The following is a 20926-nucleotide window of genomic DNA, read 5'->3' as shown; positions in this document are numbered from 1 at the left end:
CCCCACCCCACAACAGTCCCCAGAGTGTGATGTTCCCCTTCCTGTGTCCATGTCATCTCATTGTTCAATTCCCACCTATGAGTGAGAATATGTGGTGTTTGGTTTTTTGTTCTTTCGATAGTTTACTGAGAATGATGATTTCCAATTTCATCCATGTCCCTACAAAGGACATGAACTCATCATTTTTTATGGCTGCATAGTATTCCATGGTGTATATGTGCCACATTTTCTTAATCCAGTCTATCATTGTTGGACATTTGGGTTGGTTCCAAGTCTTTGCTATTGTGAATAATGCCGCAATAAACATACGTGTGCATGTGTCTTTATAGCAGCATGATTTATAGTCCTTTGGGTATATACCCAGTAATGGGATGGCTGGGTCAAATGGTATTTCCAGTTCTAGATCCCTGAGGAATCGCCACACTGACTCCCACAAGGGTTGAACTAGTTTACAGTCCCACCAACAATGTAAAAGTGTTCCTATTTCTCCACATCCTCTCCAGCACCTGTTGTTTCCTGACTTTTTAATGATTGCCATTCTAACTGGTGTGAGATGGTATCTCATTGTGGTTTTGATTTGCATTTCTCTGATGGCCAGTGATGGTGAGCATTTTTTCATGTGTTTTTTGGCTGCATAAATGTCTTCTTTTGAGAAGTGTCTGTTCCTGTCCTTCACTCAATTTTTGATGCGGTTGTTTTTTTTTTTCTTGTAAATTTGTTTGAGTTCATTGTAGATTCTGGATATTAGCCCTTTGTCAGATGACTAGGTTGTGAAAATTTTCTCCCATTTTGTAGGTTGCCTGTTCACTGTGATGGTAGTTTCTTTTGCTGTGCAGAAGCTCTTCAGTTTAATTAGATCCCATTTGTCAATTTTGGCTTTTGTTGCCATTGCTTTTGGTGTTTTAGACATGAAGTCCTTGCCCATGCCTATGTCCTGAATGGTGATGCCTAGGTTTTATTCTAGGGTTTTTATGGTTTTAGGTCTAATGTTTAAGTCTTTAATCCATCTTGAATTGATTTTCATATAAGGTGTAAGGAAGGGATCCAGTTTCAGCTTTCTACATATGGCTAGCCAGTTTTCCCAGCACCATTTATTAAATAGGGAATCCTTTTGCCATTGCTTGTTTTTCTCAGGTTTGTCAAAGATCAGATAGTTGTAGATATGTGGCATTATTTCTGAGGGCTCTGTTCTGTTCCATTGATCTATATCTCTGTTTTGGTACCAGTACCATGCTGTTTTGGTTACTGTAGCCTTGTAGTATAGTTTGAAGTCAGGTAGTGTGATGCCTCCAGCTTTGTTCTTTTGGCTTAGGATTGACTTGGCGATGCGGGCTCTTTTTTGGTTCCATATGAACTTTAAAGTAGTTTTTTCCAATTCTGTGAAGAAAGGCATTGGTAGCTTGATGGGGATGGCATTGAATCTGTAAATTACCTTGGGCAGTATGGCCATTTTCACGATATTGATTCTTCCTACCCATGAGCATGAAATGTTCTTCCATTTGTTTGTATCCTCTTTTATTTCCTTGAGCAGCGGTTTGTAGTTCTCCTTGAAGAGGTCCTTCACATCCCTTGTAAGTTGGATTCCTACGTATTTTATTCTCTTTGAAGCAATTGTGAATGGGAGTTCACTCATGATTTAGCTCTCTGTTTGTCTGTTGTTGGTGTACAGGAATGCTTGTGATTTTTGCATATTGATTTTGTATCCTGAGACTTTGCTGAAGTTGCTTATCAGCTTAAGGAGATTTTGGGCTGAGACAATGGGGTTTTCTAGATATACAATCATGTCATCTGCAAACAGGGACAATTTGACTTCCTCTTTTCCTAATTGAATACTCTTTATTTCCTTCTCCCGCCTAATTGCCCTGGCCAGAACTTCCAACACTATGTTGAATAGGAGTGGTGAGAGAGGGCGTCCCTGTCTTGTGCCAGTTTTCAAAGGGAATGCTTCCAGTTTTTGCCCATTCAGTATGATATTGACTGTGGGTTTGTCATAGATAGCTCTTATTATTTTGAAATATGTCCCATCAATACCTAATTTATTGAGAGTTTTTAGCATGAAGGGTTGTTGAATTTTGTCAGAGGCCTTTTCTGCATCTATTGAGATAATCTTGTGGTTTTTGTCTTTGGCTCTGTTTATATGCTGGATTACATTTATTGATTTGCATATATTGAACCAGCCTTGCATCCCAGGGATGAAGCCCACTTGATCATGGTGGATAAGCTTTTTGATGTGCTGCTGGATTCGGTTTGCCAGTATTTTATTGAGGATTTTTGCATCAATGTTCATCAAGGATATTGGTCTAAAATTCTCTTTTTTGGTTGTGTCTCTGCCCGGCTTTGGTATCAGAATGATGCTGGCCTCATCAAATGAGTTAGGGAGGATTCCCTCTTTTTCTATTGATTGGAATAGTTTCAGAAGGAATTGTACCAATTCCTCCTTGTAACTCTGGTAGAATTCGGCTGTGAATCCATCTGGTCCTGGACTGTTTTTGGTTGGTAAGCTATTGATTATTGCCACAATTTCAGATCCTGTTATTGGTCTATTCAGAGATTCAACTTCTTCCTGGTTTAGTCTTGGGAGAGTGTATGTGTCAAGGAATTTATCCATTTCTTCTAGATTTTCTAGTTTATTTGTGTAGAGGTGTTTGTAGTATTCTCTGATGGTAGTTGGTATTTCTGTGGGATCAGTGGTGATATCCCCTTTATCATTTTTTATTGCATCTATTTGATTCTTCTCTCTTTTTTTCTTTATTAGTCTTGCTAGCGGTCTATCAATTTTGTTGATCCTTTCAAAAAACAAGCTCCTGGATTCATTAATTTTTTGAAGGGTTTTTTGTGTCTCTATTTCCTTCAGTTCTGCTCTGATTTTAGTTATTTCTTGCCTTCTGCTAGCTTTTGAATTTGTTTGCTCTTGCTTTTCTATTTCTTTTAATTGTGATGTTAGGGTGTCAATTTTGGATCTTTCCTGCTTTCTCTTGTGGGCATTTAGTGCTATAAATCTCCCTCTACACAGTGCTTTGAATGCGTCCCAGAGATTCTGGTATGTTGTGTCTTTGTTCTCGTTGGTTTCAAAGAACATCTTTATTTCTGCCTTCATTTCGTTATGTACCCAGTAGTCATTCAGGAGCAGGTGGTTCAGTTTCCATGTAGTTGAGCGGTTTTGAGTGAGATTCTTAATCCTGAGTTCTAGTTTGATTGCACTGTGGTCTGAGAGATAGTTTGTTATAATTTATGTTCTTTTACATTTGTTGAAGAGAGCTTTACTTCCAAGTATGTGGTCAATTTTGGAATAGGTGTGGTGTGGTGCTGAAAAAAAATGTATATTCTGTTGATTTGGGGTGGAGAGTTCTGTAGATGTCTATTAGGTCCGCTTGGTGCAGAGCTGAGTTCAATTCCTGGGTATCCTTGTTGACTTTCTGTCTCGTTGATCCGTCTAATGTTGACAGTGGGGTGTTAAAGTCTCCCATTATTAATGTGTGGGAGTCTAAGTCTCTTTGTAGGTCACTCAGGACTTGCTTTATGAATCTGGGTGCTCCTGTATTGGGTGCATATATATTTAGGATAGTTAGCTCTTCTTGTTGAATTGATCCCTTTACCATTATGTAATGGCCTTCTTTGTCTCTTTTGATCTTTGTTGGTTTAAAGTCTGTTTTATCAGAGACTAGGATTGCAACCCTGCCTTCTTTTGTTTTCCATTTGCTTGGTAGATCTTCCTCCATCCTTTTATTTTGAGCCTATGTGTGTCTCTGCACGTGAGTGTGCTGAATACAGCACACTGATGAGTCTTGACTCTTTATCCAATTTGCCAGTCTGTGTCTCTTAATTGGAGCATTTAGTCCATTTACATTTAAAGTTAATAGCGTTATGTGTGAATTCGATCCTGTCATTATGATGTTAGCTGGTGATTTTGCTCGTTAGTTGATGCAGTTTCTTCCTAGTCTCGATGGTCGTTACATTTTGGCATGATTTTGCAGTGGCTGGTACTGGTTGTTCCTTTCCATGTTTAGCGCTTCCTTCAGGAGCTCTTTTAGGGCAGGCCTGGTGGTGACAAAATCTCTCAGCATTTGCTTGTCTGTAAAGTATTTTATTTCTCCTTCACTTATGAACCCTAGTTTGGCTGGATATGAAATTCTGGGTTGAAAATTCTTTTCTTTAAGAATGTTGAATATTGGCCCCCACTCTCTTCTGGCTTGTAGGGTTTCTGCCGAGAGATCCGCTGTAAGTCTGATGGGCTTCCCTTTGAGGGTAACCCAACCTTTCTCTCTGGCTGCCCTTAACATTTTTTCCTTCATTTCAACTTTGGTGAATCTGACAATTATGTGTCTTGGAGTTGCTCTTCTCGAGGGGTATCTTTGTGGCGTTCTCTGTATTTCCTGAATCTGAACGTTGGCCTGCCTTGCTAGATTGGGGAAATTCTACTGGATAATATCCTGCAGAGTGTTTTCCAACTTGGTTCCATTCTCCCCATCACTTTCAGGTACACCAATCAGACGTAGATTTGGTCTTTTCACATAGTCCCGTATTTCTTGGAGGTTTTGCTCGTTTCTTTTTATTCTTTTTTCTCTAAACTTTCCTTCTCCCTTCATTTCATTCATTTCATCTTCCATTGCTGATACGCTTTCTTCCAGTTGATCGCATGAGCTCCTGAGGCTTCTGCATTCTTCACGTAGTTCTCGAGCCTTGGTTTTCAGCTCCATCAGCTCCTTTAAGCACTTCTCTGTATTGGTTATTCTAGTTATACATTCTTCTAAATTTTTTTCAAAGTTTTCAACTTCTTTGCCTTTGGTTTGAATGTCCTCCTGTAGCTCAGAGTAATTTGATCGTCTGAAGCCTTCTTCTCTCAGCTCGTCAAAGTCATTCTCCATCCAGCTTTGTTCCGTTGCTGGTGAGGAGCTGCGTTCCTTTGGAGGAGGAGAGGCGCTCTGATTTTTAGAGTTTCCAGTTTTTCTGTTCTGTTTTTTCCCCATCTTTGTTGTTTTATCTGCTTTTGGTCTTTGATGATGGTGATGTACAGATGGGTTTTTGGTGTGGATGTCCTTTCTGTTTGTTAGTTTTCCTTCTAACAGACAGGACCCTCAGCTGCAGGTCTGTTGGAGTACCCTGCAGTGTGAGGTGTCAGTGTGCCCCTGCTGGGGGGTGCCTCCCAGTTAGGCTGCTCGGGGGTCAGGGGTCAGGGACCCACTTGAGGAGGCAGTCTGCCCGTTCTCAGATCTCTAGCTGCGTGCTGGGAGAACCACTGCTCTCTTCAAAGCTGTCAGACAGGGACATTTAAGTCTGCAGAGGTTACTGCTGTCTTTTTGTTTGTCTGTGCCCTGCCCCCAGAGGTGGAGCCTACACAGGCAGGCAGGCCTCCTTGAGCTGTGGTGGGCTCCGCCCAGTTCGAGCTTCCAGGCTGCTTTGTTTACCTAATCAAGCCTGGGCAATGGCGGGCGCCCCTCCCCCAGCCTCGCTGCCGCCTTGCAGTTTGATCTCAGACTGCTGAGCTAGCAATCAGCGAGACTCCGTGGGGTAGGACCCTCCGAGCCAGGTGCGGGATATAGTCTCGTGGTGCGCCGTTTTTTAAGCCCGTCAGAAAAGCGCAGTATTCGCGTGGGAGTGACCCGATTTTCCAGGTGCATCCGACACCCCTTTCTTTGACTGGGAAAGGGAACTCCCTGACCCCTTGCGCTTCCCAAGTGAGGCAATGCCTCGCCCTGCTTCGGCTCGCGCACGGTGCGCGCACCCACTGGCCTGCGCCCACTGTCTGGCGCTCCCTAGTGAGATGAAGCCGGTACCTCAGATGGAAATGCAGAAATCACCCGTCTTCTGCGTCGCTCACGCTGGGAGCTGTAGACCAGAGCTGTTCCTATTCGGCCATCTTGGCTCCTCCCCCACCCCCATAAAAAATTTTGATTTTTTTCTTTACAGTTTATTTGATTTGGGCTAGTTATTTACTCTTCTTTGGTCCAAAATCTCCTACGACTTGGGTATTAACTTCTCTTCTAATATTTTTCTAACGGAATATAAAATTTCCTAGACAAAGATCCATAATGGCTGGAGTCTTTCTTTTAACTGTTCATTTTATTTAAAGTGAAAGTTTGCCACCAGGTGGCAGCAAATTACTTATAATTTTGTCCTAGTTTATAAACTAAGAAGCCAAAATTTTTTCTGTATTATTTTCCCTGATGTTCAATTTTAAGGTGTTTTTATTTCTAATGAAAACGGCAGTAAAGTTGAATTGACTAAATCTCTTATAGTTTTGGAAATAGAATTAACCTATCTTTATGCTATCTGATTTATGCCTCATTGTTTTTTGCATAGAGATACATATGGTTCTTTATCAAAAGCATATATACAAATACCTACTTATGTTTAGTTCACTGTTATTAGTTGTTTGGGGTACAAAAATAGATTATGACTCCAGATTTCAAGTAAATTATAAGTAATTGGCTAGAAAAGATACAAACCTATAAGAATACATCACGAGATAAGGTGCTAAATGCCAAGTGATTTGTCCTGACGGTTACTCTCATGAGAAATTAGTGAGAGGAAGGTCTCTGAAGCTTGAGAATGTCTCCAAAGATTTCTTAGAGCATCTGAGATCATTACTAACCCTTGATGACAGTAGAGTACTTAATAAAAGGGGAGAAGAAGGGAAAGGAGTTTGGATGGATGAACAGCATAAGCAACATTCTGGAATTTTCTTTAATGCTCTCATGAATGCATTCTTGGAATTTTCCAATATGTAAACATTATTTTGTAGCCAACTGACTTCAATTATATGTAGAACCATCCAAAAGTCTCCTTTCAGGTAGGTAATTCTGAATGTATATTTCTGAATTTCCAAATTAGAAATTTAGAGTTAGAAATTTTGAGTTTCTCAGCCAGGCATGGTGGCTCACGCCTGTATTCCCAGCACTTTGGGAGGCCGAGGGCGGCGGATCACGAGGTCAGGAGATCGAGACCATCCTGGCTAACACGGTGAAACCCCGTCTCTACTAAAAATACAAAAAATTAGCCAGGTGTGGTGGTGGGCACCTGTAGTTGCACCTACTCTGGAGGCTGAGGCAAGAGAATGGCGTGAACCCGGGAGGCGGAGCTTGCAGTGAGCCGAGATCACGCCACTGCAGTCTGGCTTGGGCGAAGGAGCGAGACTCTGTCTCAAAAAAAAAAAATTTTTTTTTTGAGTTTCTCAGCTCCACAAATTTGGGAACGCAACAAGTTGTGGCAAATGAAAACCTCAACACTCAGATTTCTGTATTTCTAGGCATTAAGGAACATGAACGCTTTTAAGTAAGTTATTTAAATTACATATGTTTGTATAAATGGAATAACTTAAAATTTACTGTGGTAATAATTTTTTTCATATAACAGATAATTGCAACTTGAAATATTCTATAAGTTAAAAAAGAAGTAAAATAGGCTTTAAATAGTGTTTCGAAAAAAAATAAAAACAAGAGACTTTCTTTACTTGGAAAGAATAAATAATATCAACTAATGCTATAATGTAGCTAAACAGTCTAACTCCTATTTTGTCTCTTTCTCTTTCAAAGGGGATTTCCAAACTGGAAATAACCAACACAACTAGGTAAGAATTGAAGCTTAAGAAAGGTGAGAGGATAATAAAATAATATATTTACATAAATTCAGGTTCATAAAGCCATTTCAATTACATATCAGCACAATAAGACGACTGGCAGTGGGAAATGAGCTGGCACCCTTTGGAAACCTATTGGGAAGGTGAGGTGCTTTAAGACTGGACATTGGAGATTAGACATGCCTGAATTTAATCCTTGAAAGAGCTGTGCAAAACAGCCACTTTGTGGCCACCATCTGACATGTCACACAGTATGGGATAGGGAATAGACTTTCATGAGTAACAAATTTACAGCGTAAGATGAGGGAAAAAAATGAGTGTGTTTGTATGGTCTAATCCTTTTAATATCCCCCGGATGAATGACCAGGCCCAGGACACTCTGTTGGACACATGGTGAGTGAACATTTTGGGTGGTAAGAATTCCTCCTCTTGACATTCTGCTTTACCACAGAGCAAGCCTGAGAGCAATTTTATCAATGGGAGAAGACGGGCAGAACAGACTGACTAACAGGTTATCTGGGCACCATCTTTACTGAGTTTGGATATCAACTGTGCGTGGAGGTGTTGTTTGGGAAAGTTGTCTATCGGTACCTGGTGACTTTGGGGACCTGTGTGAAGTTGCATTCCTCTTTTTCAAGGGAAAGGGCTAACAGTTCAGTGGTAGGTTGAGTTTGAAAGCAGCCTTACCACTAGGAGGAGGTAGCAGCCCCAAATTCTAATTTTCTCAGTGTTGAGGCAGCCAAAGGTGAGCTCTCAATGTCATTTTAGGACAGTCATGCTTATTGCACCACAGAACCTCAATAAATTGTAGAATATGTATTTCTAAACAGATGATCAGGTATTGCTGTAGGGAAATAGAGGTCAATTCACAGGAGATTTGTTTACAAAGTAGGGCTATGCATGAGTAAAATACACCTAATAATGTACGATGCTATCATATTGTGCCTATAATAAATTTGGCTGCTTGTCAAGTCTGAGGTTGTCTGTGTCAGCACTTCTGATGTTCAGAGCTTGCTTGTTAATTTGTGTTTTTTCTCTCCCTTTTTTCTAAGGAGCCTCTTAAATTTATTATGGTTAGACACCTCCTTCTTCAATTATCTATGTTCAAGTCACAGAGATTAAAATATGCTCCCTTGACTAAGTGGGAGTGATACTTCAGAGAAGGAATTATCTTGTTCCATATTTACTTACCAGGTCAAGCATCCATCATGCACCGTGTACACCACAGTGCACCACAGCTGAGACCAGCGTGGATCCCACCATCAGCAGCTTTTCCAAAGGACCCAGGCAAAATGGTCAATATTGCCTTCTCTCCTCACTTTTACCTCAGCTTTCAGCCTCTTGGTCCCTTCCTCCACTCCCACCCTAAGATGCTTATAGTCTATTTGTCATCCTCCAGTGGTTTATAATTCCTGTTTCACTACCTTATTTAGCCTGTTGCCTTTTACAGCATTCCAAAATGCTCATTTATTCTCTTTTATGACTCATCCAATACTAACCCTATTTGCCATTCTAAACTGAAGTAGACTTCACGTCTTTTTCTCAAGTACTAATGTAGAATTTCAGTTTTATTTGTCCAATTTCAAACACTAGAAAAGTTTAAGAAATAATCTTCGTGCCTTCCTGATAGTGGCAATTGAACATTTTTCTTGACATAAAACAATATTTGGTCTTAACTGATCTTTGCTGTGGACCAGGCACTGTTCTAGGTATTTTATACTTGCCAGCAAAATCTCACAGCAATCTTTGGGAGTAGTTACTTTTATTATCTCATTTTACAGATGAAGAAATGGAGAAAGATAGTCTAACAGCTTGCCCAAGATTATACATCTAATAAGTAGCTGGGTCAAGAGGCAAACCCATCCAGTTTGGCCTGAGGGCAGGTTCTTAATCTCTGTGGTACAGTGACTAAATCGGTTCTCAAAGTGTGGCCCCAGACCAAGAGCATGAGTATCATTGGAAACTCATAAGAAATGCTAATCCTTAGGCCCTATCTCAAACCTGCTGAGTCAGAAATTTTGGAGGTAGGGCCCAGCAATCAGTGTTTTCACAAGCCTTCCAGGGGATTCCGATGTCTGGTCAACTTTGAGAACCTCTCCCTCAGAGTATAGTCAGGGAATTGCTAATACAGATTCTAAATTTTATTTTATCTGTTAGCAAATCATTGCACACATTCCTACACATATTTAGTTTTTTTCCTCATCCCAGCAACTTTTAATCTACTTTAATAGCAATTTATTTACAATTAAAATACTACATATCTTTTATCTTCAAAAGCCAGTAAGGATTTTATAGATTTATTTAGTTACTTATTTGACAGGGTCTTGCTCTGCCGCCCAGGCTAGAGTGCAATAGCACAATCTCAGCTTACTCCAACCTCCTGGGATCAAGCAATTCTCTCACCTCAGTCCCCAAGTAGCTGGGATTACAGGCATGTGCCACCATGTCTGGCTAGTTTTTGTATTTTTTGTAGAGATGGTTTTTTGCCATGTGGCCCAGGCTGGTTTCAAACTCCTGGGCTCAAGTTATCCACCCACCTTGGCCTCCCAAAGTGCTGGGATTATAGGCATGAGCCACCGCACCAGCGTGGATTTTGTAGATTTAAACAGATATCCTAAGTGATGTCAGATACTGCAAAACATATTTTTCTTTCCTAAAGTAAGACTATTCAAGATCCTTAAAGAGCAGAATCAATTCAAATCTAGTAAGAGCTTTCAAGAGTAAACAGAGACCTGTTTTACTTTTGACCTTCAAGGCATTTGATGCTGTCATACTCCAGACAAAATTCTTAGTTGGAAAGAAGTTAAGATACCTGTTGTTGAACATTTGTTCACTGGGATTTGGCTGTCAGCAACCTCCTCAACATTCTCTCTGGGAGTGAGTTTAGTACTCCTGAGAGTTGAAAAATATATGTTTTGTAAAAAAATTGAGACTTTGGATTGTGTTTATGTATGCATATGCATGCCAACTCAATTTGCATCTTATGATCTACCAATCTGAAATCAAAAGCAATATAAGACCATAACCAGTATTGCTGGGGACATTGCTATGACAGACAGTTTCAACATAAAATTTGAATCTCTTTGAAAAATACTTAAATGTCCTTAAAACCAAATTATTTTATTGTTTCAATTCTTGAACTAAATCAAGATACTTTTTCTTGTTTAAAGCTGGTGCTTCCCAATGACTTGGGTAGAGAGATTAAAAGAACTACCTTGGTCAGCCAAATGAAGTCTTAGTATTTTTTTTATTTCTAAAATGTAACTATACTCCAGTGCAAGTATTGTTACTTAAATGTATTACCATCACAGTAGTTTTAAGCATATAAGTCATGAAAAAAAGACATATCCCACCCATCCAACATCAAAATTAGTGCCTCACTTGTCCTGGGGTTCAGACACTGGCAGAAAATTACCAGAGAGAGGGAGAGTCAGCATACAAAACCCAAGTAAGTCCATTGAATCTAAATCAAGGAAAGAAATAGTTCACATTGTTCTTCTTCTTCATAGTTTCTTTTTGAGGCAGAGAATTCTTCTAAATGATTGTTGGAACTTAGAATTACTCAAGATTATTATAACCGAGTGGCCAGAGGGATATGCTGCCATTATGTCCTTCAGCATAAAGAACTGGTGACTTCTGTAAGGTAAACTAAATGTCATATTTGTCATGAAGGCAGCAAAATAAGAAATAAAGAAGCAAAAGAATGTTATCACTGTTTTTAATGCATTTATATGGGCTTCTGTGTTGGCATTTCTAAAGCCATGAGATCCATGTTGCATCCGATGAGTGTGCTTGTAAAGAGAGATGAGTAACATAGAAGTGCACATCACAAATATGGCTAGAGGAAATATTAATGCCAAGTTGACAAGAAGCACTTCACTAATTTTCTTTATCTTTGTTTTCCTCTTTTTTAGTGTGGTGTTTCTGAGGGCATCCTCTTCCACATTTTTAGCGAAATCTACCTCGATACACACAGATGCAATGCTCACAGAGGCCAGAACGCTTCCCAGAAGCAGCCAAGGTATTAACTTTGGGATCCTGAATTTCAACCAAAGAAAACAGGACTGAGTGAAGCCTGAAATCTTGAGGCAGTAAAATACAGAAAGGCAAGTGGCAAACCATAGGCTGATAGAGCTAAAAAACATCCAAAGGAACATCATTGCTGCACCATAAATTATTTTGACGTAAAGGAGTGGAAAGAACACAGAGAAAAAAGTTTGTACCATTAACACCATCTGCAGACCAAATCTAGACATCCCTATGCACATTAAGAGGATTTGAACTGGCATTAGCTTTCTATGTTTGATCAATTCATTACAGTTAACAATGATAAGAAATCCATTTACTGTGATCCCTGTGAAGAATTCTGCTGACATGATGATAATATGAAGAACAGCTGAAAAAGACAAGGCCATGTTTTCTAAGTAAGACAAGTCTTAGCTTTTCCTTGTAGATGGTCCTGTATACTTCCTCCAGATGATCTTGCAAATGGGAACATACAGCACCGAGAAATCTCAACTTCTGCCAGCTTCTGTATCATGGGTAGAGCCTTACACTAGCTTTTCCTCTAAGGAATAAAATCAGAGACTACTTTTTGAATCTGATGCTCTTCAGATGAAACTGGAGCAATGCAAATCTGAAGATTTGAATGATGGCTAGGTCTTCCAATTACATCCTGAGAAAAATTGCTCCCTTGGCACCATTCCATTCTCATTCTTGCTCAATTTTGAAAAACAAAAATCTGATTGCAAGTATGTTTTGCTTTGGTTATTGATGTTTTGTTTTTGTCTTTTATTTTTTCCTTATGCTAAATGCTGCATCCTGAAGACAGATACTTATTTCCTATTACTGCCACAAATATCCAGTCTCAAAGATAGCTCTTTCCCCGGCACACTTTTTGACTTATAATAATTTCAAGACACTTTAATAAAATTTCCCCTCCCCATATCCTACCCCTACTAAAGGCAATTTCCTTTCCAGACTTGAAAATCAGTTCCTGGAATATAACTTTTTAATAAAAATCTTCCTTCCCCTGAAATATATCCTGTTTTCATGGCCTTCTTGATACAATGTTGACCTTATGAATAGCAAACTAGAGTTATAAAAGTAGTGCATAATTAATTCACATGATGACATCGTCCTGGGCTCTTGTTTACAAGCATCATTTCAAAAAGTAGATGATGTAAAAACTATTAACTACCAGCAGAGGGCATAATTATCATGTTAAAGTGAGCATCATCCCTCTATTATGATTACAAGCAGGTAGTAATACAACCTTGCTGAACTTCAGTTACATCAGAAGTAAAATGTAAATAGACCACTACTTTGTAGAATAAGATATGGTGTTCAAGGTGCTAAGTTCCTGGTTGGGTGATACTAACCACTCAAAAAATGTTAGCTATTAATATTATTAAATATCTGTCCTCATATTGTGCTTACCACAGCAAGAAAATAACCATTCTATATAGAAATATTTTCAAAAAAAGGCTAAATATAAGATTGTGATAGTATGGAAAATTTCAAAAATGAAAGAACTGGACTTACTACCCACTGTTTACACCAATCATGGCTTTTAGAGACCCCCCGGGGTCTTCCATGAAATGTACATCCACTAGCTATTGAAAGCAAATGTCGATGCCACCTGTCACTTTCTCCTGCCAGCTTCATTACTTCCCCACCCATCTTCTACACATCACTGCTGTCCAAAATGCAGCAATATTGGTCCTATCCATATCTCTTCTAAAATTCTGGTTTTATGTCCTACATAGCAATTTTGCCTGTGGCTTTTTGTCTTGGCTTTTCTTCTTAATAAACCCTGACTTTGCCCAGCAAATAGTATTTGTCTTGCCCTCTAGCCTCCTGAAGGCATTCCCGCTTCTAGATACAGGTGAAGAAACTTCGGCTCCAATCCAAGCCCTAGACCAGTGTCATGACCATGAGGTGAATGAAAAATAAGTGCGATCTGCATAGTTTATAACTTAATGTCCTAAGTTACCTCTCTGAGATTAGTTATATATATTAAGTGTTTACATTTAAAAGGATCTACTGAGTTTTAAAATACTGTAGACCTATACAGAATTATGCTTCTTAGTTAAAATAAAAGTTCAATCAATCTCAGTTTTCCGTTTTTCAAAAATTCTGTTCCCGTTAATGTTTTATTATGAATGTGTTTCATTAAATAAACTTGCTGAGTTAAAGACACTTGAGCAAATGAGGGGAAACAATGGCATATAAATAACCATCCAGATGATATATACATGCCAAATTATTAATAATGATGTAATGTGACTAAAAATCTTGAAATGTATACTGACTATTGGGGTAATCTTTTTCATGACAGATGTCCCTTGCTTTTTGTCTACACTGTTACAAGCCACTATGAAAATGATATTTTAATATGCCCCAATACTTCTTATTCTAGTGCAACAATGAGAATTCTTTTATATTGCAAATATCTTCACCATAATAACCAGTATTTGGGTATTCCTTTTCTATGGTCTTTTCTTTCAAATTTCCAGGGCTAACTAGGGCAATAAAAGGTAGTCAAATATATGGAAACTCTTCTTAGCCAAAACAAAAAACAAAAAACAACCAAACCCCCTCCACACATATTGATTTAATTAAGATTAATTTCTCTGAAAATAATACTTTACAAGAAACATTTCATTGTTAAAATTGCACTTTCTTACAACAGCTACCTCAGAATGCATATATGCTATGAATATAACTTTTAAGCAATTCTTTTTGAATTTCACTTCTTAGATAAATACATAATTTATAAGCTATAATTTATCCCCATTGAATGTCCAAGTGCTTTATATTTTTTTTTGCTGAGCTGTTTCAAGCCACTCTGCCTTTGTCACATTCATAAAGGTGCAGCTGGCCATATGGGCTGTTGGCTAAATGATTCTGCAATGAGATTTGAATTTATCTAGAACTTGTTTCATTCTGAAATCTTGGATTCAGGCTCTCATTTGCCTCCCTATATACATCATTTAATTGAAGAAAAAGCTTGACTTTTCCAATAACTATTCTAAAAGTATAATTGACAGTAAGCTACAATTTAGTTAGTTTGTATTTGCATTTGTGATTTTCCTGTCATATGTGGACTGTTTTGCATTTGCCATGATTGAATCTCATTTTGGAAGCAGAATTGTAATGAAGAGCTCTTTCTCAGATATAGGAAATTTAATGGTGAGTTATACTGCCTTGAAGTTACTAATTCATAGTCTTGTTAGAGATTTGGGAAAGGCAGTGGCCAAATGAAGATAGATGGTTTTCAAATTAAGCAATGTTTGAAAGTTTTATGAAAATAACATATTTCTTTTCAAAGAAAAATAATATCTATCAGGGGCACTGAATATTTATAATTCACTAAACTAAATTTCAGCTTAGTCACCTTCCAATCAATATGTATTCTTCTAAATGCTCACATGATACTTGAGAATTGGCATACTTCCAGTAGAGAGTTTTTTGTATTTTCTTTGAAAAATGTGGTAACAGAGTTTTCTGATTCTAAGACGATGGGATAATGTCCATAAATTAGTTGGCAAATTAGAATATACTTTAAATATTGATATTATGACCTGGTGTTTCCCATGCTAGAGAGCTGCTTGTTTGGTTCTTATTGGTTATAACTGCACAAGTATTTAAAAATTTTAAACAAGTACATTGACTTGTTCTACATGCCAGTGATGAGGCTAAGTACTTTATAGATCACTTAAAGGAGACTGAATCTGTTTTCATACTTTCAGTTGAAAATATTTTTGTTTGCAATTTTTCCGCTACGCTGGCTTTGCAATTGAAGTTTTGCAGAGAGAATTGGCTTTAAAGACTGAATCCTTTTTTGGTCCAAATTAATCTGCTGGATTAGTTTAATTCCTTGAAAAACACTCAAAATATTTTTTAGCCTTCTGTAAAGAACTAACCCAAAATTTCACTTACATTCTGTTTTGTTGTTATTATGTGGTCACAGGAAATAAATGGAGGAGTTTATATGGTTTAAAAAGACACCCTGGTCACACATTGGTTTACTCTCTCCTTGCTGAGATCAGACGCCAGGCACTGGAGAAACTGCATTTTGAAGGCCGTGAACATATCTTCATTTTTCTAAAGGATCAGTGTAGTCTTACTTTTATTTGAGTTTATTTCTGTATTCTAATAGGTTGTCTCTATGGATTTCAATCTCAAAGACAGACTTGTAAAATTTAGTCCCTGACTTCTCTTCCCAAGTTTCTAGAATAACAACATTAAGTATCAGGTGGATGAAAAATCCAAATACAGTGATCATCAGGCTCATATTCCAAGCTGCCAAAATTATTCCCCAAATTATTTCACTTAATTTTTTGAATTTTCTGTTACTTGTAGAAAAAAGAGTTATCTCTGTTGCAGATATAGGAAACTAGTCTTGAGATGTTAGGTAACTTACCTAAATTTAATCAGAAAATACATGACAGAAGCAGAAATGTTTTGATCTCCATATACACAAATGGATACTTCTTAGAGATATGTTAAATTGCACTCATGAAGTTAGTCTCTGAAAAAAAAAGTAGGTGTATAAATTAAATTATAAAAATTATGGATACTTGATAATTACATTTTGATTTGATAATAGTTTATCAGTTTATTTGCTGTAATATTAGAAAAGTAGTTTTATTCTTAAAATGTTCAAGAAATTATTCTACACACTACTATCTTTTAATTCTTACCGCAAAATTACGATATTATCTGATATGCAGAACATAATGAAGTACACAGAATGAAGCTGAAGGAGAGTGCAAATACAAATTTGAATACAGGTGATGTGACTCTATCCAGAGCCCACAATGTTGACTAAAATGCTATCGTATGTTAGATTGAAATACTTTGCTCCATCAAAATAGTTTTAAAAATGTAAAATCAATGGAAAAAAATCACTGTTTAATGGCTATAATCTTTTCCTTCCCTATATACAGAAATAGGAAAAACATAAATTTAATACATTGTCTAGGAGATTATTCATAAACTGATGAAACTATAAAATATTGACCTTGTATTGTTAGCATATCAGACTGCACCTAGATGCTATGGAACTAAGGCACTAAAGAGCAAATAAAACCTAACAGTAGATGTTCGATAAATATTGTTGAATGAATAGTGTGTGGAAAATGAGATACAACAAAATTCATATGAACTTACAGGACTCATATGAACTATAGAACTTTACATGAACTATATAACTTCTAGGACTCATACAAATTTTAATGCTAGATGGAATGGAGTTCTATTACACCATAACTATTCCTATTTAATAGAGAAAGCTATGTTGGAATCTTAAAGGTTAAGTAACTTATTCAAGATTATATAAGTCAATAGTGGCTGAACTTGTATAGGCCACTTTAATTTTCTGGGGTTACATTTCCTTCTAGGCAAAACAAATGTGTAGAAGAAAAGCATGAAAATTTAGTTTTGATATTGTCAGCATTTTCAGAGTCATCTGCTAAAACCTTGAATCAGTGGCGATACCTTTTCATGAGCTATGTCTCATCTAGGAGAGGTAAAAAAGAGGATTTCATGATTTAGTGATTTATTGGATCTATCTCCTTAGGAGTCAACCCCATTCTCAACTCCTTCCAACCCAGCTGATAGCATAATGTCTACTGAAATTCAACTTTAGAGGCCCTATTATGTGCAAATTATAATTTGGATTTTAGGCAATTAGTGAATGATGGTGTACAGAAAAGCTTAGTTTCAAAAATTCATCTTTATTATTCCTTTGGACTGCTTAATCCAAGAAAAAATTAAGAATGCAATACTTTTGAAAGTCACACAAAGATGCAAAATATAAATTAGTTGCTATGAGCTAATCGAAGAGGACAGATATTTACCTAAGATGATAGAACAGAGGCAAATTTGGGGGAGGAGCATTTAAATTAAAAAAAAATTATTGCAACTGAGTAAATTCCAAGTAACATAAAAGAAGCAGACAAAAGTAGAAAGCTTTAGTCCAAAGAATCAGAAAAAAGTATTTAGAATGCTGTACTAATAAAAGTACAACATGCTTTCTATTCTATTACACCTCCAACCTGAAATAGGCTGTAGCCCACCTCCAGATGTATGACATGCCATGACAGCATGCATGTAATCACAAAAAGTGACTGATAGCAGAATATATGGTAACAGCATAATATATAAATGTATACATTATACATTATACATACAAATTGCGACATTATAAGAAAATAACCAAATAGGGTAGAATTAAATAATACATTTTCTACTAAAATAATGACTACAGAGAGTTTATTTAAATTCTTTGAATTTTCTGTTATTTGTAGAAAGAAGAGTTATCTCTGTTGCAGAGATAGAAAACTAGTCAAGATGTTAGGTAACTTTTGTAAATTTAATCAGAAAGTACATGACAGAAGCAGAAATGTTTTGACCTGCATATACACAAATGAATACTTTTTAGATATGTTAAGTCACATTTCCTCCATAATTGAGCCATCTCATATTTTGAAATAGAAAAAGAATACAACTTCAAATCATGGTTCAGAACACACCTAAGAACAATCAATCATTTTAAAAATCACGAAGGGTTGCTATTACTTAGCCCAATTTGAAAAACAAATTGCTTCAAGAAGTTTGAATAAACATATAGTGTTTAAGTATTTTTATAGTTATCCGTGCCTTTTTCAGAGCTTATTTTCAATATCTATTTTTCAATATCCATTCCATATACAAAGTGGCCATATTCCAACATAAGATCGACCTTTGCCTTTGTATTTCTTCAGGAGACACTCCAGACTCAAAATAATAAGAGAAACATACAGCAATTTGTTGAAGAAATGTATGTCTGCTGCCATTTCTGGTCCTCTCATGGAGATTTCTTTCTTTCTTTCTTTCTTTTTTTTGAGATGGAATTTTGCTCTTATTGCCCAGGCTAGAGTGCAGTGGCACAATCTCGGCTCACTGCAACCTCTGACTTCTGGTTTCAAGCAATTCTCCTGCCTCGGCCTCCCAAGTCGCTGGGATTACAGGCGCCCGCCACCGCGACCAGCTAATTTTTTTTTTTTTTTTTTTTTTTGTATTTTTAGTAAAGACGGGGTTTCATCATGTTGTTCAGGCTGGTCTCGAACTGCTGACCTCATGATCCTCCCGCCTCAGCCTTCCAAAGGGCTGGGATTACAGGCGTGAGCCACCGCACCTGGCCTGAGATATTCTCAGAATGAAAGATTTGTAGCAGCTAGAAACCAATCAGCAATGAGTTAAAACATCAACACCGTTTATCTTCTTTAGCTTTAGTATGATAATTTGGACTGTGCAAAATATGAGATCGACTTCTGTTCTTTGTCTTTGAGAAATCCCAAAACCTTAATCAAAGTGTGTTTTTCCTTGTCTCAAATCTAACTGATGCTGTCTCGAGAAAACCTTTGTAGAAAATGAAAAGCTCCATACCCAACTCTGGTGACATTTCAGAACTGATGAGTAGAAGTGGCAATATATGAAACTTTTAGTTCATATGATGATCCGTCCATCCACAAGTGGAGAAAAAGTGGTACCACCCTTCCTTGATTTTCATACAGATTTGGTCAAGTAGGCCTTCTGTGTTAAATCAGAGGGAAATTAATCAGGTTATGTTCACAGTACTGTGTATAAATTGATCATTTTCTCAAAAAGTATCCACATACAAATACCAGCATTTCTAAGAGACATATTTCTTCTGAATTGAAAATTTCAAGCTAGTATATATTTATGACTGTGACATCTAAAAACTAGTGAATAGAGTAGAAATGTTTCTTCTTCCAAGATGACACGCATAATACCTTTTAGTGTGGTGTGCATCAAAATATGTGTACTTGGTACCATTCTGCCCCTTGGTGATACAAGACAGATTCTAGGAAATAGACTCTGATTGACGTTCAATCATGAAGACTAGCTTTCTGGGACTGATATTTTTTTCATTTGGATTAGATGCAGGTTGCTTGTTTTAAACACGTATATTCTGATTTTTCTAACATTTTATGGTTGCTGGTAATAGATAGAGGAAAATGAGTAAAAATCTTGAGAATTTCCTTGAAGTATTTCTGCTATAGCAGCTCTCTTCCAATTAAAAAGAGTATCTATCCATTCACCATAAACTTTGCATAATAATGTATTCATGATTGTTTGGTTATCTGTGATCAGTTGAATAAATATCACTGAAATTATGAGTGCCCTGACTCTTTCTAGAAAGTTTAACAATATTTGTTAAAAAGATAGTTTAATATAACAATGGTTTCTATTACACAGATTCCTCTACAAAAGTGAAAGCAAAGTCTATGGCTTGTATCTCTTTCTCATTTATTTTTATTAATGATATAGTCATCAATATTTTAAATACCATCCCCGTGATCACACCGTAACTTTAAAAAAGTGTGCAACCAATCACCATATTTTGGATTAAGGTTAGCACCACACTAGCTTGGGAAATAAGCATCTAAACCTGGTTCTATCCTTTATGTATGCCAGCACAGCTAAAACATGTTTTATATTGGCCCTAAAAAGGAAGAAAAACAATTCAGGGCTATTTTTTTCTACCGTTAACCTCTTGAGAGTAAGACTGCTTTAAAAAAATTGCTTTATGATTGACGTACAAGAAGTTGTAGATATTTAATGTATATAACTTGTAGTGTTTGGAGATAACTATATACCCTTAAAACCATCATCACTATCAATGCCATAAACTTACTTAAACGCATCACCTCCTAATATTTCCTCTCATTCCCTTTGTTTGTTTCTTTTTGTGGTTAGAGCACTTAATCTTAAGATCTACCCTCGTGGCAAATTTTTAAGTACGTGAAGTTTCACTTATGCAAAGAATTCTCTTTAAATGTCAACTCAGACTAAAGGAACCTAGAATAGTAGGCAAAGCATTACTCGAAAATGTAACCCTTTCTACTGTAAGCAGGCAATCAAGACTTGCATCATAATGGAGGAAATAAATAAGATGCTTGGCTATAACTTTGGCTTTTATCAAATTAAAGGAGGGAGAGCAGAGGGAATATTTGCTTCCCTTGTGCATTTTATCTGAAAGTGGTGTCTTTATGAATTTGGAAAATCATACAAATTTTACAAATTGAAATTGTATTTATTAAGCCTATGTTTAAAAAATGGTAGAGGAAGCAGCTGGAAATGAAGAATATGAGACAAGTAGAACATTCTGGTCTAAAGTCTCCTTTTCTAGAGCATATTCCTCTAACAACTAGTGGCTTAGGCCTTGCCTATCCCAAGCTAATATTTTCTTCTGTCCCTCAAGAGCCTGGCAGCTCGTCTGACATTATTGGCCCACAGTTACTCCCTTGTATCTGACTTCCTTTGTGACTCTCAGAG

General features: G+C 37.1%; 1 protein-coding gene and 1 pseudogene across 3 annotated transcripts in view; both read right to left on the bottom strand.

Moving 5' to 3' along the window:
- The window catches only part of C6H7orf78 (chromosome 6 C7orf78 homolog), a 56326-nt gene extending 37316 nt beyond the window's left edge, over window positions 1-19010 (bottom strand). The window contains exons 1-2 of one of the 3 annotated variants that reach the window (XM_063815234.1): window positions 18333-19010; window positions 16005-16112 (exon numbers count right to left, since the gene is read on the bottom strand). The gene's annotated coding sequence lies outside the window, so the exon portion shown is untranslated. Of the gene's footprint in view, window positions 1-6446; window positions 6698-16004; window positions 16113-18332 lie in introns of those variants that run through there. The other 2 variants (XM_054687393.2, XM_063815233.1) reach the window with 2 other exon arrangements.
- Window positions 11080-11991, bottom strand: PS9 (taste receptor Ps9 pseudogene; annotated as a pseudogene).
- Window positions 19011-20926: the final 1916 nt, after the last annotated feature.

Source organism: Pan troglodytes, chromosome 6 (genome assembly GCF_028858775.2).
Source record: "Pan troglodytes isolate AG18354 chromosome 6, NHGRI_mPanTro3-v2.0_pri, whole genome shotgun sequence".
NCBI classification, from domain to species: domain Eukaryota; kingdom Metazoa; phylum Chordata; class Mammalia; order Primates; family Hominidae; genus Pan; species Pan troglodytes.
Note: the sequence above shows the minus strand (reverse complement) of the source record. Positions and strands in the feature narration are given on the sequence as shown.